Source organism: Megalobrama amblycephala, linkage group LG1 (genome assembly GCF_018812025.1).
Source record: "Megalobrama amblycephala isolate DHTTF-2021 linkage group LG1, ASM1881202v1, whole genome shotgun sequence".
NCBI lineage: Eukaryota > Metazoa > Chordata > Actinopteri > Cypriniformes > Xenocyprididae > Megalobrama > Megalobrama amblycephala.
In genome coordinates this window covers 68,233,926-68,252,852 of record NC_063044.1, presented here as the reverse complement: position 1 = coordinate 68,252,852, position 18,927 = coordinate 68,233,926, and the positions used below count along the sequence as shown (strand labels likewise).

General features: G+C 36.5%; 1 pseudogene; it reads right to left on the bottom strand.

The window, feature by feature from the left end:
- The window catches only part of LOC125246288, a 28,472-nt pseudogene extending 17,005 nt beyond the window's left edge, over positions 1–11,467 (bottom strand).
- Between the last annotated feature and the right edge of the window lie 7,460 nt (positions 11,468–18,927).

Here is an 18,927-nt window from a genome sequence, read left to right as displayed (position 1 = left end):
TTTTAGATCTGTTTTGCTGCAATGTGAAAAAAATCCTGCAAAACGTGCAGAGTTAACAAGCTCCTATATTTTGCAGTATATAAGTTTAAAAAGTAGAGATGCACCGATTGCAATTTTCTTGACCAATTCCGATTTCCGATTTTTTGTTAGTGTGTTATCTGCCGATACTCAATTTTTTAATAAATAATTGTTAATAATTATGCAACTAAATTTTGTTTCTATTATTCTATTTACCACAATGTCAAAGCAACACAGCTTAACCCAAAATAAAAAGCTCTTTCCACACTGATCACATGTGAACAGCTTCTCACCAGTATGAATTCTCATGTGAAGCTCAAGATGTTGTTTGGTTGTGAAGCTGTTTCCACTCTGATTGCAGGCTGGTTTTTCTCCAAGTTTGACATGATGTTTCTCCTCCACTTCACTCAGTTCTTCACTCTCCTCCTCCTCTTTAATCATATCTGAAATGGAAGAAAAAATAATTACTAAAATAATTATAAGAGAGAAATATACATAAAAGTGAGCCCTGATGTAATAGCAGAAACTAGACAACTGCTACAAAATATTATCATAACATTGATTAATTTATAAAAATGCATCAAAGTAATGTCCCTGAAACTTTCTATGAATGAGGATCATTGATCTTCAATTATTATTTTTAAAACATTATTGACAAATCTCATGTTTCTGTAGTGAGAACTTCAAGGTGGTAAATCAAGTAGATTTTGAAAATCACTGTTTAGAAGTTAGTCCGCCAACACCAACAACAATCGCGTAACCAATCAGAGTTAGGTGGCTATAATCTTGAGCAGAGAGAACGAGTAACACCATGTCCTAACCAGACGCGATGTGATAAGATTTCAGGTGACAAGCAATCTGACTGTCTACACCAGACACAAGATCTGAGGTGAATTAGCCAGTGATGTTTTCATTACAGCTAAAAAGCTGTGAACACAGAATGATCTTCAAACTCATGTTAGACACCTTTAAGATTACATAAAGCCATAATTTGTGCTGCTATTCCAGCCACAATGTTGCCGATATTTGTGTGTCATGGCTGGTTAGGGCAAAAACCTTTTATCGCGTGTCTGCCCAGTGTTAATAACTCAAGCTAAGTGAGCTATCCCTATTTGCTGCATACACAACTGGTTACAGCAGGAATCTCTGTCTGTCTGTCTGTTTGCATTTGGATTATGTCAAAAAACATTCATCCAATGGCGGGTTTGTTGCTGCGCATTTTGTGCATTATGGACACACGACACGTTCAGAATGAATAACTTTTAATAAACTAAAGAACCTCAAAATAAACTGGCTGAAAGTGGCGAACCTCACTCAAAGTAAAAACAAAATGTTGTGCTTTCTGTAAAATAAAGAAAACTAACATGATGTGTGATCTCTCGTTTCCCTCTGAAAAAAGTCTGATAGTTGAACACAGAAAATGAACAGTAACTTAGTGAATACTAATAACAAAAAGAAACATTGAAATGTCAGGTTTTAAAGGTGCCCAAGAATGCTTTTTCACAAGATGTAATATAAGTCTAAGGTGTCTCCTGAATGTGTCTTAAGTTTCAGCTCAAAATACCCCATAGATTTTTTTTTATTAATTTTTTTAACTGCCTATTTTGGGGCATCATTAACTATACACTGATTTTGGCAGCGCCGCCCCTTTAAATCGCGTGCTCCGTGCCACACGAGCTCTCGACTATATTACAGCGCATTTACAAAGTTCACACAGCTAATATAACCCTCAAATGGATCTTTACAAGATGTTTGTCATTCATGCTGTATGCATGCTTCGAATTATGGGAGTAAAGTATTTATTTTGAGGTTTACGTTTGATTCTGTATGAGTTTGAGGCTATGCTCTGTGGTTAATGGCTAATGCTACAGAGATTTTTTTGGAGAGATTTATAAAGAATGAAGTTGTGTTTATGCATTATACAGACTGCACGTTTAAAAATGAAAATAGCGACGTCTCTTGTCTCCGTGAATACAGTAAGAAACGATGGTAACTTTAAACACATTTAACAATACATTAGCAACATGCTAATGAAACATTTAGAAAGACAATTTACAAATATCACTAAAAATATCATGCTATCATGGATCATGTCAGTTATTATTGCTCCATCTGCCATTTTTTCGCTGTTGTTCTTGCTGGCTTACCTTGTCTGTGCACAGATCCAGACGTTAATACTGCCTTTCCTTGTCTAATGCCTTGAACATGGGCTGGCATATATGCAAATATTGGGGTCATACATATTAATGATCCCGACTATTACGTAACAGTCAGTGTTATGTTGAGATCCGCGTGTTTTCCGTAAGTCTTTTAAACAAATGAGATTTATATAAGGAGGAAGCAATGGGTTTTGAAACTCAATGTATCTCTTTTCCATGTACTGAACTCTTGTTATTTAACTATGCCAAGATAAATTAAATTTTTGATTCTAGGGCACCTTCAAGTCAAATCGGAAACAAAAATTCTCAAATGTAATCTGAATGAAAATAGACACGTCAAACGTCTGTGATTCAGCTCATTATCCGCTAATTCGGTCACGACCACGGAGCGAGCGCTATTCAGACACAAATTCTGAGGCAATACATGTATCGTCTCAATAGTGTATTTATTGTCTTCAAAAGTGTTTATCTGTATGTTATAGCCATGGTTAGCGATCTCTGGAAGCCTCTGTTAGTTCCTGGAATGTCACATGATATGCCTGTTCTTTAGAGTAATTTGTGGACTAAATGTGCACAAAGCGCCCTCCGGCTGCAAGTATGAATTGAAAACACAGTATCCAGCGCTCACAGTGATGACAATAAATACAGAATAAATATTACTCCTCTGTATAGAAAACTGACATAAACATGAGAATCCATCAATATCTCTCCAAATGTGCATGACTTTAAGCATATTAAGAAATTACGGTCAATATAAGATTTTAAGAGTCAAAATGTGAAGCTTGAGTCTTAGATCTTCTTAATGATGTATAGTTTGTTAACTGCACATTAATAGGCTATATAATATAACAAATATAGTAGCCTATATGAAATGCCATAGAGGTAGGAATGTTCAGACGCTTTGCATCACAGAAATACATACTGTTATATTCAAAGTATATTCAAATAGAAAATCATTATTTGGTTAGAGACTTGAGACTTCTTTTAAAAACATTATAATTGCAATGTGTTCAATCTTTTGACTAGTACTGTAATAGGTTGTTTGCAATCACGTGGTTCTGGTGACGCGTGAAATACCGGTGGAGGGCAAGCAGTGAAAATTAGAATGGAAGAGATGGAGAAAAGTCCTTTCTGTGCTGGTTTAGAAAGATATAAACAGAAAATCACAACATATGGTAGATGTGATCTATATGTTATGAAGATGAGTGACTTTTCCACTGAATTGAAAGACTTTCCTGCCATCGAGGAGGTAGATAGAGAATGTGAAGCTGCCGTCACGCTGTGTTCAGTTCTAGTTTGGTTTGTTTATATCGTTCTGCCTTTCTACTAGTGAAGTTAGGGCAATATTTCTGTCGCGATTGTGAAAAATGTCGCTATTGTAGGTCATTTATGCTGAATTGAGAATTGCAACAAGAGCTCACATCATCGTTCAAAGAAAAAACTGGACGGTGTAATACAATTGTTGCCTTGTGTGTAAAAACGCACTAAGGGAAGCAGGCTGAGGAGGTGATGGGAAGATGCCGTATTTCAAATCTAATATTGTCACTGATTATACCCACTCCCTATCACTCAATAAAATAATCACATAGCTGAGTGTTTTTGAAAGTGTTTTCTTTGTTGTTGAATCAACTTCTGTCAGCTTGTTAAACATTTATTTATTCTGATATTTTATACCATATGATGGCTGAAGCAGCAGCGTGTGAAACTGTTCTCATGGTAACCAGATCAACATTGTTAACGGAATACTACAAAAATTAAATGAAAACACCAAATTATCATTCAATGGGATAAAATAGCTTCTCTTCCCTGCAAACAATACCATGAAGAATGTGGATATTTAACCAAGTCAAAAACAAATAAGGTAAGCATGTATCCATATTCATTTCAGTATCAGCATACACAAAACGCTATTAAAGGCGACAACTTTTAAAGTTAAAAAACGATATAAGTTATGAAAACGGTATAAGTTATGTAAACGAAACACTTTCTGTGTTCTCGATTTTATCGATTTGAGCAACCATAAACGATGCAAAACCTACAAAATTTGAGTTTTTGATAGGATTCCTATATAGAAAACTCACTCCTTGCCCTCCAGACTAATTTGCGCTGCTGCTGTGACGTCATGTGCAAACAACCTATTTAACACAGGCCTATACAAAATTTTCTTCACATGATGTGCAATAATACATGCATGCGATCACAAAAATCATGTTTTTTTGTCAAGAGTGGACATTAATCCTGTTATCAGCATGATCACAGAGAGTTTTTTCTCAGCCTACCTGACTGAAAGGCCTCATTATGTGGCTCATTATACAGATCTTTTGTCTTCTCAGGTGTGAATCACAGCATTATTCATCAACATTTATGCCTTCATGCATACTGTGTTTCTTGACAAAAAGTGTCTTACAAAATCTAAATCTAAATATTTTTTACATGAACAAGAAGGCAGGATAATCTTTTTACATAATTTTGAAGCAAAAACTCTAGTCTACAACCTCCAATACCCAGAAGTCTTGTGAACATGTTTTTTTTCAATAACCACGCATAAACATTATTCCTTCAAAAACACAAACATGTACATACATGTTCCTCACATATTATTGTAGCCTAGTTTGTGCTGAATAAAGTGTTATGACATTTTTGTCATTAATATGTTTATGAAAAACTGAAAAAAGCACAAATATCAGGGCATGTCAAAACTTCTCCAGGTCCCCAAAAATCCTCAGACCCCAGAGCCTAATAAGGTAACATTTTCTGACAAACAAATCACTCCCAAATCATGAATTAGCAGCACAGTATTTACTGACACAGTTAAGGGTAGGCTATTTAAATAAAACTATAATGACAAATAATTGAACAAACTGTAATAAATAAACAACACGCTGTCCCAGTAAAATCTCATGTTTGAGGTTTAACAAGCTCCTATATTTCGCAGTAGATTCATTTAGATTGATAAATATATTTTGTTTCTATCATTCTATTTTCCACAATGTCAAAGCAACTCAGCTTAACCTAAAATACAAGCTCATGCTTGTGCGCTCTAGACAGAATGCTTCAGTTGCAGGGAACACATTAGTAGACTAAGAAGTAGGGATGGGCATTTCAAGCAAAAATACTATTCGAAGATCGCTGGGAATTATTTGAATATTATTCGAAAATCGCACCCCTCCCCCGCATGCACGCATCATGCATGTATAGGCTACACACACATAAACGGAAAGAGAGAGGGAGAGAGACCATTCACGCTTTCAATGTTTTTTTCACGGTCATTCATAACGGTGCGGAGCAGACTGAAAACGCTCGCTCTCCGTGCCATTATGACGACCGTGCGGCCGTGAGCCTTTTACTTTCACTTTCAAATTGGCGCCTATTCGGTAGCGGGCTAGCGGCGATTGCTTGAATGCTGGGTTCATTGTTGTTTTTAATGAAAAGCACAACAACAAAGCAGAACAATGACAAACCCGCTTAAATGGACGCTTTTACATTTCGATTTGAAACCAAAACTTCCACCGTCGTCTTGTCAGTCAAGAGTGAGGCGAAGTGAGGTGAAATCTGACTGACTATTGCTGATTTGTGCTGCGACTCTCGTTCGGCTCGCGCTGAATTGAGTTGACACATTTAGATTTTAATTGTAGTGTCTGTTCTCTTACTGAACTAAATGATTTTTATTACTATAAAAAAAGCAAGTGATGATACCGGTGTTGTCAGGGTGTAGTCTGTTTTTGTAGTGAGTATACTGTGATTTTTTCCCTCACAGCCTCACACCCGTCCCAGATCGACACCCCATAAGCCTGCCACACTCTCTAATGAATATAGTATTGAATTTAGAGCATTCTGAAAGACTTAAGGGCAAAACAAGACTTTAACATCCAATCATTTAGCTGAAGAGACCTGATATTTTCTATGTTTATTCAGTCACCATCTAACTCAGCCAGTTGAGATAGCTGATGTTATATGAATATGATCCTAAAGGTTTTATCGCGGCAAGTAAAAGCACATAAGAGTGCATTGCATTTATTACAAAATGTGGGTTAAAAACAACCCAAGTTGGATTGAAAATGGACAAACCCAGCAATGGGTTGTTTTAACCCAACTATTGTGTAAAAATTGCGTATTGCTTGCTTAAAATGAACCCCAAATAGGTTGGAAATTTACATTTATGTTAAAATTAATTGAACAATAAACACTTAAATAGTTTATTAATAAATGTCACCTTTTGTTATATGTTGCCTCTATAATTGTGTCATTTTTAATTTCAATCTATTTTGTCTTTCAGCCAGCCATATAGTAATTTTTAAACAATAGCGAGTTAAATAAAACTACCCAGCAAGTGGGCAAACATTTAACCCAACTGCTGGGTTAAAACAACCCAATCCATTTTCAACCCAACTTTGTTGTTTTTAACCCAGCATTCTTTCCATTATTGAACAATAATGGAAAGATGAGGCTTATCAGATGTCACAATATAACCCCGTTTGGACTTTATTTTCTGTTTTTCTTAGTTTTTCTGTGATTTCCTGCCAATCTGTCATTATATTTATGCATTTAAATCACTAACTTGAAATTCGATATTCAGTTATTTTGGATATAGCACATAACAAATTTGCTCAAGAAAAAAAAAAAAAAAACTCAACTAATGCGTAAATGGGAATCATTTGGTACACATTAATATTGAAGGTTAAAATGAAGTGATTTGTATACAAATTTAAACTCACTGGGAAATTTTTTTGTAAAAATAAAGTAGGCCTACTAACTTTAAAATTATCCAATTCGTCTGTCACTTGATGGATTTTATTCAAACATTCATTAGCATTGAAGAACATTAAAAATTATAATTAGGCCTAATATGTAATGTGCAATTTTAGCTGAATGCTCCTCTCTAAGTTCACTTTTCTAGCTGATTAATGAGTTTATGGTCACTGATATGTTTGTTCTGAGGTAAATGTGACGTTACGTGACATTGTTTACAAGCTGTTATAATGTCTTTCCGCGGTTAAAACACTATTCGCGAATACACGAGACATAATAGATTTAGTTAATTGTTCGATTTTTAACATAACGTTACCTTCGGAGGTTCATTCATGTTTATTTCGCGCTGTAACTGGTATTAAAGCGAGAAGAGGATCAGTTCACGGGCGCTTCATGCTGCCGCTTCTCTTGAACTGAAGAGGTGCTACAGCGGTACGACACATTGAAGAGCGCCAAAACGGTATTTGTGTTTTTTATTTCGTAGTAAAATGGCCAGAATTTGAAATTGATACAGTTTCATGTAAAAGCAACAAACCACAAATCTTATTGTGATTTATTGGATGGTTACGTATCCTCGCGCTTTTTAGTGGGTTACGGAAATCCTTGACCTTTCCTAGTGGGTATACGGCGTATACCTGCGTATCACGTAGACTACACCACTGGGTGTTGTGGCTGAACCCCGGGAACACCGCCTATCGCAGCAAGCCTATCCAAGCATAATGATTTTAGGCGCCAAACGCGTAATAACATATTGGAACAGCTGAATGACGCACTTATGTTAAAATTAATTGTAATGGTCTGTTACATGCCACACAAGTCTAGGGCGTGTGAGGCAATGTCTGAGCTGACTGACAGCTTTTAGGTGCGCTATTGGCAGCGTGCGCCACCCTCTGGTTACAAGTCACCACCGCATCAAATGGGGAATTTTTTAAAGACGATAATCGCACAACCTATTCGATATTCTATAATTAAATCGATTTTCGAATATTCGAAAATCGTGACACATCCCTACTAAGAAGAATCAAATATATTCAGGTATGACAAGGTTGGGTTCCTTCAACTGTAGGGCTGTGCAGTCCCGGCGCCATGGGCAGGCATTGGGGGGCCTGGGCCGCCCTGTGAGTCACTAGTGCCCGGCCTGGACGAGTCGACAACTCCACGTCCCACCAACCACCAGTCCTTGCTTTTTTTATCAATAGGCTACTGTCATCAAAAGTTATCGTTTTGTATCATAACTACCGGATAAAAATGTGTTTGATCTGATTTAAAAAAATAAAATAAAATAAACGGATTTGATTGGTTTGTAAATATTGAGCGCGGAAATGTTTGGTTGTGTGCTAAGCATAGTGCTGCCGCTTAATTTTAGCGGTCATTTTTTAAACAACTGCTGAACTATCTCGTGTGACAGTGTCTGAGGATATACAGCGTTTCTTTAATCAAAGACCACCAAAGTTGGCAGGAGAGATCAGCGAGGTAATGCTAGACGAAAGCCCGAGTGTTGCTGTGTGAGACTGAGACATATCCAGCTGCAGACCCGCAGCACCGCAGTTTCAGAACCGCAGCCGCAGAGACTGACGCACTTCTGCTGTGATATTTGTCTGAACTATTTTCGCTGCTAAAACAGAACAAAAACAGTCAATATTGCGTCTAAAATGTAAGTAAATTCATTTTAATTACTTGTTTATAGAACTGCCATATGAAATCAGTGTCACATTTTCAGTCGTGATGGTATTATTCGGCACTCTTGGTCGTGTGATGTTGCTTAACTGTATCATATGTCATAAATACAAAAACTCCACATTTTAATTTTACTGCAGTATTTTCAGGATTCCTTGATGAATAGAAAGTTCAAAAGAACAGCATTTATCTGAAATACAAAGCTTCTGTAGCATTATACACTACCGTTCAAAAGTTTGGGGTCAGTAAGAATTTTTATTTTTATTTTTTTGAAAAGAAATTAAAGAAATGAATACTTTTATTCAGCAAGGATGCATTAAATCAATCAAAAGTGGCAGTAAAGACATTTATAATGTTACAAAAGATTAGATTTCAGATAAACACTGTTCTTTTGAACTTTCTATTCATCAAATAATCCTGAAAAAAAATATTGTACACAAATATTTTGTACAATTGTACACATTAAATGTTTCTTGAGCAGCAGATCAGCATATTAGAATGATTTCTGAAGGATCATGTGACACTGAAGACTGAAGTAATGATGCTGAAAATTCAGCTTTGCATCACAGGAATAAATTACTTTGTGAAATATATTCAAATAGAAAACAGTTATTTTAAATTGTAATAATATTTCACAATATTATTTTTTTACTGTATTTTTAATTAAATAAATGTAGCCTTGGTGAGCAGACGAAACTTCTTTTAAAAACATTAAAAATCTTAGTGGTTCCAAAGTTTTGGACTGTACTGTATGTGTCTGTATCAGGTCAGTAACTAGTTGGCATGTGGAGTAGCGTATTAAATAAATGAGAGGATGAACCCTTTAGTTCATGTGAATAGCTTCTACATACAGTAGTTCTGTTGTGTTTGTTTTATGTTTTTCTGAGAATAGACATGACTTTTTTCTTCGCTGGAATTTTCTACATACCTTGTAACATTATTAGGCACTAAGCCACTTAGACTAAATGAATGCAGAAGCATTATCGCATTTTGGTGATTCTCTAGTCATTTTTTTGTTATTGCCGTTTTAATCAGGCCAGGCAAGTAAAAAAATAAATAAACTTGTCCCGGGCAATGTCGAGCCCATGCGACGTGTTTAGTTCTTACTCTTTTTTTGTTTTTGTTTTGTCCATTTAATTAATAATTAATGTTATTATGCAATAAGGTTGATCTCATTTGTGCCCCCCTGAAAAAAATGTAATGCCCGTCCGTGAATTTGTGTCTGGCGCCGGGTCTGGGGCTATGTATTGCCAAGATACTGGCGATGCATATCACAATACAGGGGTTACGATAACATATTGTGATATAGTTTGTGTCCTACATATTTTTGAACCAAAATTAATGTAAAATAAAACAGTTAATCTGTTAACCTGCATATGGTCATAATTATTGTCATAATTGTTAGAAATTTATTGTTAGAAATGTAAAGCTTAAAAAGTATGTGTATTTCAATTTGTGGGGTGATTTTATGGAATAGTTTGAATAATTCTATCAAAGAAAGTGTAAATATCTTGCAATTTAAAAAAAAGGTATAAGAGATTTATTTTGGTACAGAAGTGGGAAGGGAGAGTGATAATTTACCTGTTGTTAATGCTGCTTGTTGTTAATTTTGTTTCGGTTTGTTCTTCCTTGGTAGGATGGAAATTGGAGTAGCATTTTTGTATTAGTCAAAATGGTATGTCGGAGTTATCTGTGATTTAATTGTGATCTGGGTTTGGTAAGTACTGGGGTAGGATTTAATAAGACTAGCTAGCTATCCCTTTTCCAATGGGTGGAGTATTATTATGTTGAAATGTTGTGTTGTTTATTATTATTTTTTCAATGTATATTTTGTGTTATTTTTTTTCTTTTAATAACTTGAGTTCGAAATAAAGACTACTACTTCTACTATTTTATGAAACTTGACTATTTTTTATGAAAATAAAATTAGCCTCGTTTCAGTCAAGAAATGCACTGCAAAGCCATGTTCTATTTCAAATCAAATCTAAAACTTTGCATTTTATTAAATTTGGTTTTTAAGACCATGTGATTTTATTTTAAAACTATAAAATGCTAACTTTTATTCATTCAGTGTCTCTATTGTTTTGGGGTTCAAACTGCTCCATTCAGTTTCTGTCTCTCCTGCACACATTCACAGCTCTCCGGTTTGGTTATGGCTCTAATTATAATTCTTTTGTCATTATTGTAATTACTAATAACTCTGTGTTCACACTGTTTTTTGTTTCTTCTCAATTCACCTTCTTTCAAACATTCAAATGAGCTTTACTATTCAAACAGCTGCATAAGGGCTAGCTAGCATGTTAGCACACCATCAAAACACGACAATTTATGAAATTAAAACCATGTTTTTGCTCCAAACTTACTGTAACGCAGGTCAAGTGTTTTAAACAATCTTATGTGATCTGTCGTGGCTTCGCGGAACAAAGAATAGATCATATAAAAATACATTAGCCTCTTAGTTTGGTTGGCTTTATAGTATGCCTATTCTGCACAGTGATACAGGCTATGTCGGTTAGCATTGTGTTATATACACTATTATACTAAAAATACTCTAATATACTCTACCTGGCATGGCTTGAAGAACACAGATAATCTCTCTCTGCATGTTATTATCGGTGGATATCATGAGGACTTCTGTCATATATAAAGTCTCACTCTTGCACTTTCTGCTCGAGGGTGCCCTCTAGCTTCCAGTGCACGAGAGTGTTTAGTGCTCCAAAACACAAACATCGCCACATTTAAGGGTAAAAATTGAATATTACTCCTCTCGAAATTTGACGAAACAAATAAGAATATATTGATATTTCTTCAAATTAACTAAAAGCCACGAGGGACATTATTTAGTCGATCACTTTCATGAAGACCGTCAGTTTTTTCCTCAGTGCAGCTGAGGTTCATAATATACATATTAAAATATCGACTCACTTGGTGTTTCATTTTCATAACTTTCAAGACGTTACTGTCACTATAAGATTTTCAGACTAAAACAAGAATCAAATACTGAAGCTTGAGTTATTTTTAAAGATGTATGGTAGGCCTACAATCTTTTATATTAAAACTAACTTTGAACTAATGTAAACAAAGAACACATTATGCGGCAACATTCTCCTGTAGGTTAAAATAATATTTTGTTTGACCTGATGTTGACAATTAATATGAAAGTTTCTCAAACCTCCCTTTACTGACCATTTGCTGATAATAACAAACATTTGTACTCATTTCAGTTTGACTGTTTATCTAAATGTGCTGAAGTGTTTGAATCTTTCTAACATGAATGTTGTTCAGCATCATGAATGAATGAAGAATAAACACCAACCTCTTTGTTCTTCAGTATCTTCAGTGTGTTTCATTCTGCAGGGTTCTGGATCACTCATGTTCTCTTTAATAAACTCAGTCTTTGCAGATTTCAGCTCTTCCTGATGCTCTGATGCTCATCTGATGGGAATATTCCAGCATTTATTGGGGAATTACAGTGGGAGGAGTTTCACTGATGTCGTGATTACAGTGGGAGGAGCTTCACTGGTGACGTGTTACAGTGGGAGGAGCTTTACTGATGACGTGACTGTGATGGGAGGAGCTGGTTTGCTAAAATCAAATATCAGTTTGGGTTTGTTTTAATAATTGGCACTTCTAAGCATTTGCATGTCTGTCTATTCATGGTAAAGTAACTGATGCTATTTCATGCATTATTTTTATTGCTAATCCTAATGTTATACTGCTTCTTTATTTAAATAAAGACATATATCAAGAACTACGGAAAATAATTCAAGTAATGTAATGTCACTTTTTTGCAAATAAGAAAAACAGTTGAAAGTACGAAATGTTGACATCCAGTGAAATGAGGTTTATTGTTAATTTACAGGAGATCTGAAGACATCAGCAGTAATAGTCACTTGCTGGAGTGCCCAGGTTGGCCACTAGAGGGCACTTCTTCCCTGATTCTCCTTCCCTCAGCCATGAACTTCAACTCCCATAATCCTTTGTCTGGACTCCTCATTATTGCATTCAGCTGTAACTCATTTCATTGTTAGCTTCTGTCTATTTAAACCACAGCCGATTCTAGTGATGGGAAATGGAGGCTTTCTGAAGCATTTGATGCTTTCATCAAATTGTGGTGAAAAACGGTTCATTACTTGAAGCTTTTAACACAGTGGGCATTAGCGATATCTGGTGGTCAGACTTGTTTTCTTCACCATATCTAAATCATCATGGAGCCGAGGGCTGTTTCATAAAACAAGATTAGAAAACAAGCCAGGCTTATTTTACTTAGTCAGACTTGTTGTCAGCGAATTCTGTTTCATAAAACAAACTTAAATTAGTTCAAACTCAGTTACTCTGGCAACTTATGCTGGGAAACTAGCCTGCTGGAGCAGCTAACTGTCATGCTCAGCTGAGCTTCTCTAACACTGACCAATAGGAACGCAATGATATTACAGCTGACTCTCTCACATACAATTATTTGACTTTATTAACACACACACATATATATATATATATATATATATATATATATATATATATATATATATATATATATATATATATATATATATATATAATAATACACACATTTACTAAATAGTGCTAAATAAAAAAAATATTGGTGTAAGTTTAAGGCATTTTTTTTATTAAAAGGTAAGTATGATGAGAAACAAAACATTTAAAGATAAGTAATTTCTTAAAATTAAGTGTTATATAGCCCACTGAATCATTCTCAGACTTAATACTGACAACAATGGAAGCACTTGGGAGAGAACTGTCAGAGACTTATTTCTTAGCACAGAAGAGTACAAGAGGATTACCAAATCATTGTTTTAAGTGTGAAAATATAGTAAAAGTAACACAGAAATTCAAAATCAATAAACCTGTGACAAGGCCCCTGAAACAATCAAATATTTGTAAGCTTTCATTAAGTGATGAGTGATTTTTTTGCTAGACAAAGAGCAGGAGAAATACCAAGTGAGTGTTTCAGAGCCAGCAAAAGCTATGAAAAGGGTGACTGAGTATATGCAGCCTGCAGAAGTGACATGTATGGATGCTGTCCACACTGGAACTAATATGTGACCTGATCCAGCAAAATGAGTCACAGTGACCCAAATTTCAAAATTGAGATTTTGGTATCAATGGAAAAATGAGACAATAAGCTTTAAAATGATATCCTAGTCAAAGTCATACCTTGAATGGTTTTAAAGATATACCCATTTTAATTATGGTCGTCTGCCCTCTTTTTCCAATTGAAAACCTGAGAAAATCGATTTTAAAGTTTTTTGCCCGTTTTTTTGTTATCTTTCAAAATCCATTGCATTTAAAGGGATAAACTATTTATTTTACAGCTTAATTTGACCAAAGACATTTTTATATATATATATAAAGGTTTAAACTTGTAAATAAGGCACATTTAATGTCCAACATCAAATATTTTAGCGAAATGTATATTTTAGAATTATTGCGCTTCTATTGCATTCCGTCTGTTTAGCGCGCATGCGCGCAGCACAGCACTCGTTCACTGTAAAGTTTAGCCGCAAAATGGAAATATTTGCATTACTTTCCAACATTTACAGATGGAGAATAAACTTGTGAAAAGTAAGTTATGTACTGAGGAAAACACCATGTCTCAAACGCATAAAATAGCACAAAATGTATGCCCTTTCCTATGGTGGATCGATTTGATCCATGATCGACTTCTAGGGCTGCTTAAAAAAAGCGTGCACGCGAAATTATCTTGACTAGGTGAACCTGGATCGAATTAGCGGGACTGTGTGAACTTCAATTACCTTTTATGAAACCGTTTTAGCCCAAAATCATTTGTTAGGTTAATTCAAGTCAGGTTTTGGAGTTTAATCCTCGCTTTTCTTAGCATCTTTTATGAAACAGCCCTCCGATCTATGGTTTGAAAAATCACGTGACCAAACAAAGCTTTGGAAGTGTACTCACTCCAGTCTTGGATCAGTTCTATTTAATCTGATGTAATCTCATCTAAATTAATTTGTGACAATGAGACTACCACTCGTGTCATGTGTAGCCTGGTCAACAGATTAACATATTGATCAATAATATAGATGTATAATATAATATAAAAGTGCCAATTCTTTTCAAACCAGCTGTCTTGACTTTCCAATACTGAATGACGTTTGAAGCTTCAATCACGTGGTATTGTCATTTCGATACAAGCATTGTTGCAGTATGTGATACATTAGTGCTTTGAAAACTGCATTGGAGCCCCGGTATCAACCGTCCCATCACTAACCGTTTCTCAATATGCGTTCTTGTCTGTACTTTTGTTCTTGTGAAACGTCATCAGTCGCTGCCAAAGTACTGTTTCAATTCAAAGTGCACATCTAGCCAAGTACAGTTCAAGTCCCTGGATGTGTTCTTGAGAAAACCTGTGCAATTTAAATGTTAATTAAAATTTTTCAGTTATTATGATAGGTAGTTTTAAGAGTTTTTCGGGTGAAAATGTGCTGGTTTAAAGCTCAAATCTGTGGTTTATTGATATAGTGCCTATTTGAAAATTTGATCTGTTTTAAGAGTTGTGAGATCCAGGTGAGCAACCGGGCGCTCAGCACTCATGTACCCGCCGAGAGCAGCCTTACCTCGGCTAGTCCTTCTGACATTTGCCGCTGGTTCTGATGTCTCTGTAGTGGTTAAACATGACACAGTTCGTCTTTTGTATATAACGGGTGATCTTTGGTCTCATGAATCTATAATTTATTCAGTGGCAAATCATGACATTTCATAACTTTTTATTTAACTTTACTGTTGTAGCCTTCTAAAGTGCTGATTTTGTATGTTTGACTGAATTGTTTGCTTTATTGTATATTCTTACACCTTTTATACTTATAATGGCTATTGTTGATCAATAAAACTGACATTTACCAAAAAGAGACAGGTTTGTGTTTTGTTATATTTCATTTTATTACAGTGAAGATAATTGGAGTATGCACATACAGGTCCTTCTCAAAAAATTAGCATATTGTGATAAAAGTTCATTATTTTCCATAATGTAATGATAAAAATTAAACTTTCATATATTTTAGATTCATTGCACACCAAATGAAATATTTCAGGTCTTTTATTGTTTTAATACTTGATGATTTTGGCACACAGCTCATGAAAACCCAAAATTCCCAAAAAATTAGCATATTTCATCCGACCAATAAAAGAAAAGTGTTTTTAATACAAAAAAAGTCAACCTTCAAATAATTATGTTCAGTTATGCACTCAATACTTGGTCGGGAATCCTTTTGCAGAAATGACTGCTTCAATGCGGCGTGGCATGGAGGCAATCAGCCTGTGGCACTGCTGAGGTGTTATGGAGGCCCAGGATGCTTCGATAGTGGCCTTAAGCTCATCCAGAGTGCTTGGGTCTTGCGTCTCTCAACTTTCTCTTCACAATATCCCACAGATTCTCTATGGGGTTCAGGTCAGGAGAATTGGCAGGCCAATTGAGCACAGTAATACCATGGTCAGTAAACCATTTACCAGTGGTTTTGGCACTGTGAGCAGGTGCCAGGTCGTGCTGACAAACGAAATCTTCATCTCCATAAAGCTTTTCAGCAGATGGAAGCATGAAGTGCTCCAAAATCTCCTGATAGCTAGCTGCATTGACCCTGCCCTTGATAAAACACAGTGGACCAACACCAGCAGCTGACATGGCACCCCAGACCATCACTGACTGTGGGTACTTGACACTGGACTTCAGGCATTTTGGCATTTCCTTCTCCCCAGTCTTCCTCCAGACTCTGGCACCTTGATTTCCAAAGTACTTTGGACCACTGAGCAACAGTCCAGTGCTGCTTCTCTGTAGCCCAGGTCAGGCGCTTCTGCCGCTGTTTCTGGTTCAAAAGTGGCTTGACCTGGGGAATGCGGCACCTGTAGCCCATTTCCTGCACACGCCTGTGCACGGTGGCTCTGGATGTTTGTACTCCAGACTCAGTCCACTGCTTCCGCAGGTCCCCCAAGGTCTGGAATCGGTCCTTCTCCACAATCTTCCTCAGGGTCCGGTCACCTCTTCTCGTTGTGCAGCATTTTTTGCCACACTTTTTCCTTTCCCACAGACTTCCCACTGAGGTGCCTTGATACAGCACTCTGGGAACAGCCTATTCGTTCAGAAATTTCTTTCTGTGTCTTACCCTCTCGCTTGAGGGTGTCAATGATGGCCTTCTGGACAGCAGTCAGGTCGGCAGTCTTACCCATGATTGCGGTTTTGAGTAATGAACCAGGCTGGGAGTTTTTAACCCCTTACCAGTCACCCCCACTTTTGGCCAGGGAGTGAAAAATGACATACCCAAAATAAAATGGTTGCTTCTAACACGTCCTCTAGACTACACACAAAACCAAGGTATCATTTGAAAGCTGACACTTGACAGTTTACTATGAAAGACTCAGAATTACTCTAGAAATTACCAATAGAGAGATAAAAAAGCTCAAACACAATGGATCATTTTTATTTTTTTTCATAATAATTGTTTATGGAAATGAAAAATGCAAAAGGCAGATACATAGGGGCCTTAGCCTGACTTCGTCATACTCATATTCTAGGCAGAATGTGAGTCTGATACTGCTCCATTGCACTTGAATTATGGGGCGTGTCTTAACCGAACCAGTAAAAAAAAAAACTCTGCACTCAATTGGATAGACCTACAACCAATCAGAGCAATGCAGTAAGTGACGTATGCCGAATCCCGTTGGAAGGACGGCAAACACATCTTTCCCATCGACAAATGCCTTGATTGCGGTTCTTTGTTCGTCTTTTAAAATTAATGCGCTGTCGATTTCTTTTATTACAGACGTGATAGCGGAATCTAAACATCTTACTTCTCCAGCTGCAGTCATCGTTGGTGAAAACCAATTCAACCCAAGCGCTCTTTGATGACGTGGGTGGTTACGTAACCGCAGATAGCCTGTCCATCATCGATTAAAGCCCGCCCTGGCAATTTGATTGGCTCGGCCTTCTGGGAGCCGAGCATAATTACTCCACAATGGATCGAGTCCAGACCGAACTTCCCGTCCAAAAAATGTTGTGGGCGGGGTTCGGGCTGGCACCCAGGCTATAGGGGCCTGGAAACATAAGCAAACTAAAGCCATATGTCTAATCAATATATGTTTAAAATTTGAAGGGGATACAAGCAAAAATGAATTTTTTACAACCATTTATTTCAGTGCATGTCTAGGCACCTTTCCAAAAAGGCCACTTGGAGATGCCAAAGGGACACTTGGTAACCACCTTTTACTGTGAAGTACAAGAAGTCTATTTGATAATTTCCATAGATTTTATCATTCCAATATGACAAAGCACAATTTATATACTATATCTGGTATATTTTTTTCCCTCTTAAAAGTTTAGAAAAATGCAATCCAAGGATCATTTACATACAGCAATATACAGCCATAGCCAGCCTGTTGTTGCCCTGATGGCACATTTACACAATCTTAAGTTTTATATTCAAATTCCAAGGATCATTTACATACAGCAACATACAGCCATAACCACACCCTGTTGTTGCCCTGATGGCAGATTTACATCAGTTTACAATTTTTCTATTCAAACGCAAAGGATCATTAACACAAAGCAATTTACCATCATACCAACTCTATTGTTACCGTTACTGAACATTTACACCAGCAGCTAATGACCAAGACTGCAATCAAGACGCTAGATAGAGCACTTTCCTCCGAATAATCCACATTTTCTTCATCACTGCTTCGCATTTGTTCTTCCAATGCAGAAACAGGAGAAAACAACTTCTGTGCACAATGCTGATCCATGGCTGACGAACATATTACACGCGAGATTATGCTAGCAGTGCGAGTGCTAGTGGGCAGCAGGTGTGTGTCCCTTATATTTGCGTCACGCCAGCGGGGGCGCGCGCGCTATTTTTCCTGGAAGCAAGTTGTTACGCACACTAAACAACAATGTATTACACGCGAGATTATGCAAATCAACACATTGGCGTAATCTTTATTGCATAGGCTAACGTTACATGACAACACAATAGTTTGCCATTGCTGTCTTTTTACTTTTTTCCCCACTTACGTTTGCCTGTGCGTAATCACACGTCACTTGAAAGCGCCTGTCAACTTTTTTTTTATACATGTATATGTGTCCAGTTTTCATCGGACATCTTCTGGGCTGTTCTCATTCATTTACAGACACTCTACTAAATACAGTGATACGTTATATTTAATTGAATAAAGCGCTAGATGTGGACAGTTCGTTGAATAAACATGACAGCGCACCCGTGAATAGCGCTTACAGGATGTAAACAATAGAAGTTATATCGATTTTTATACCAGTTTCCATGCTTTTGGACAAATATTTACT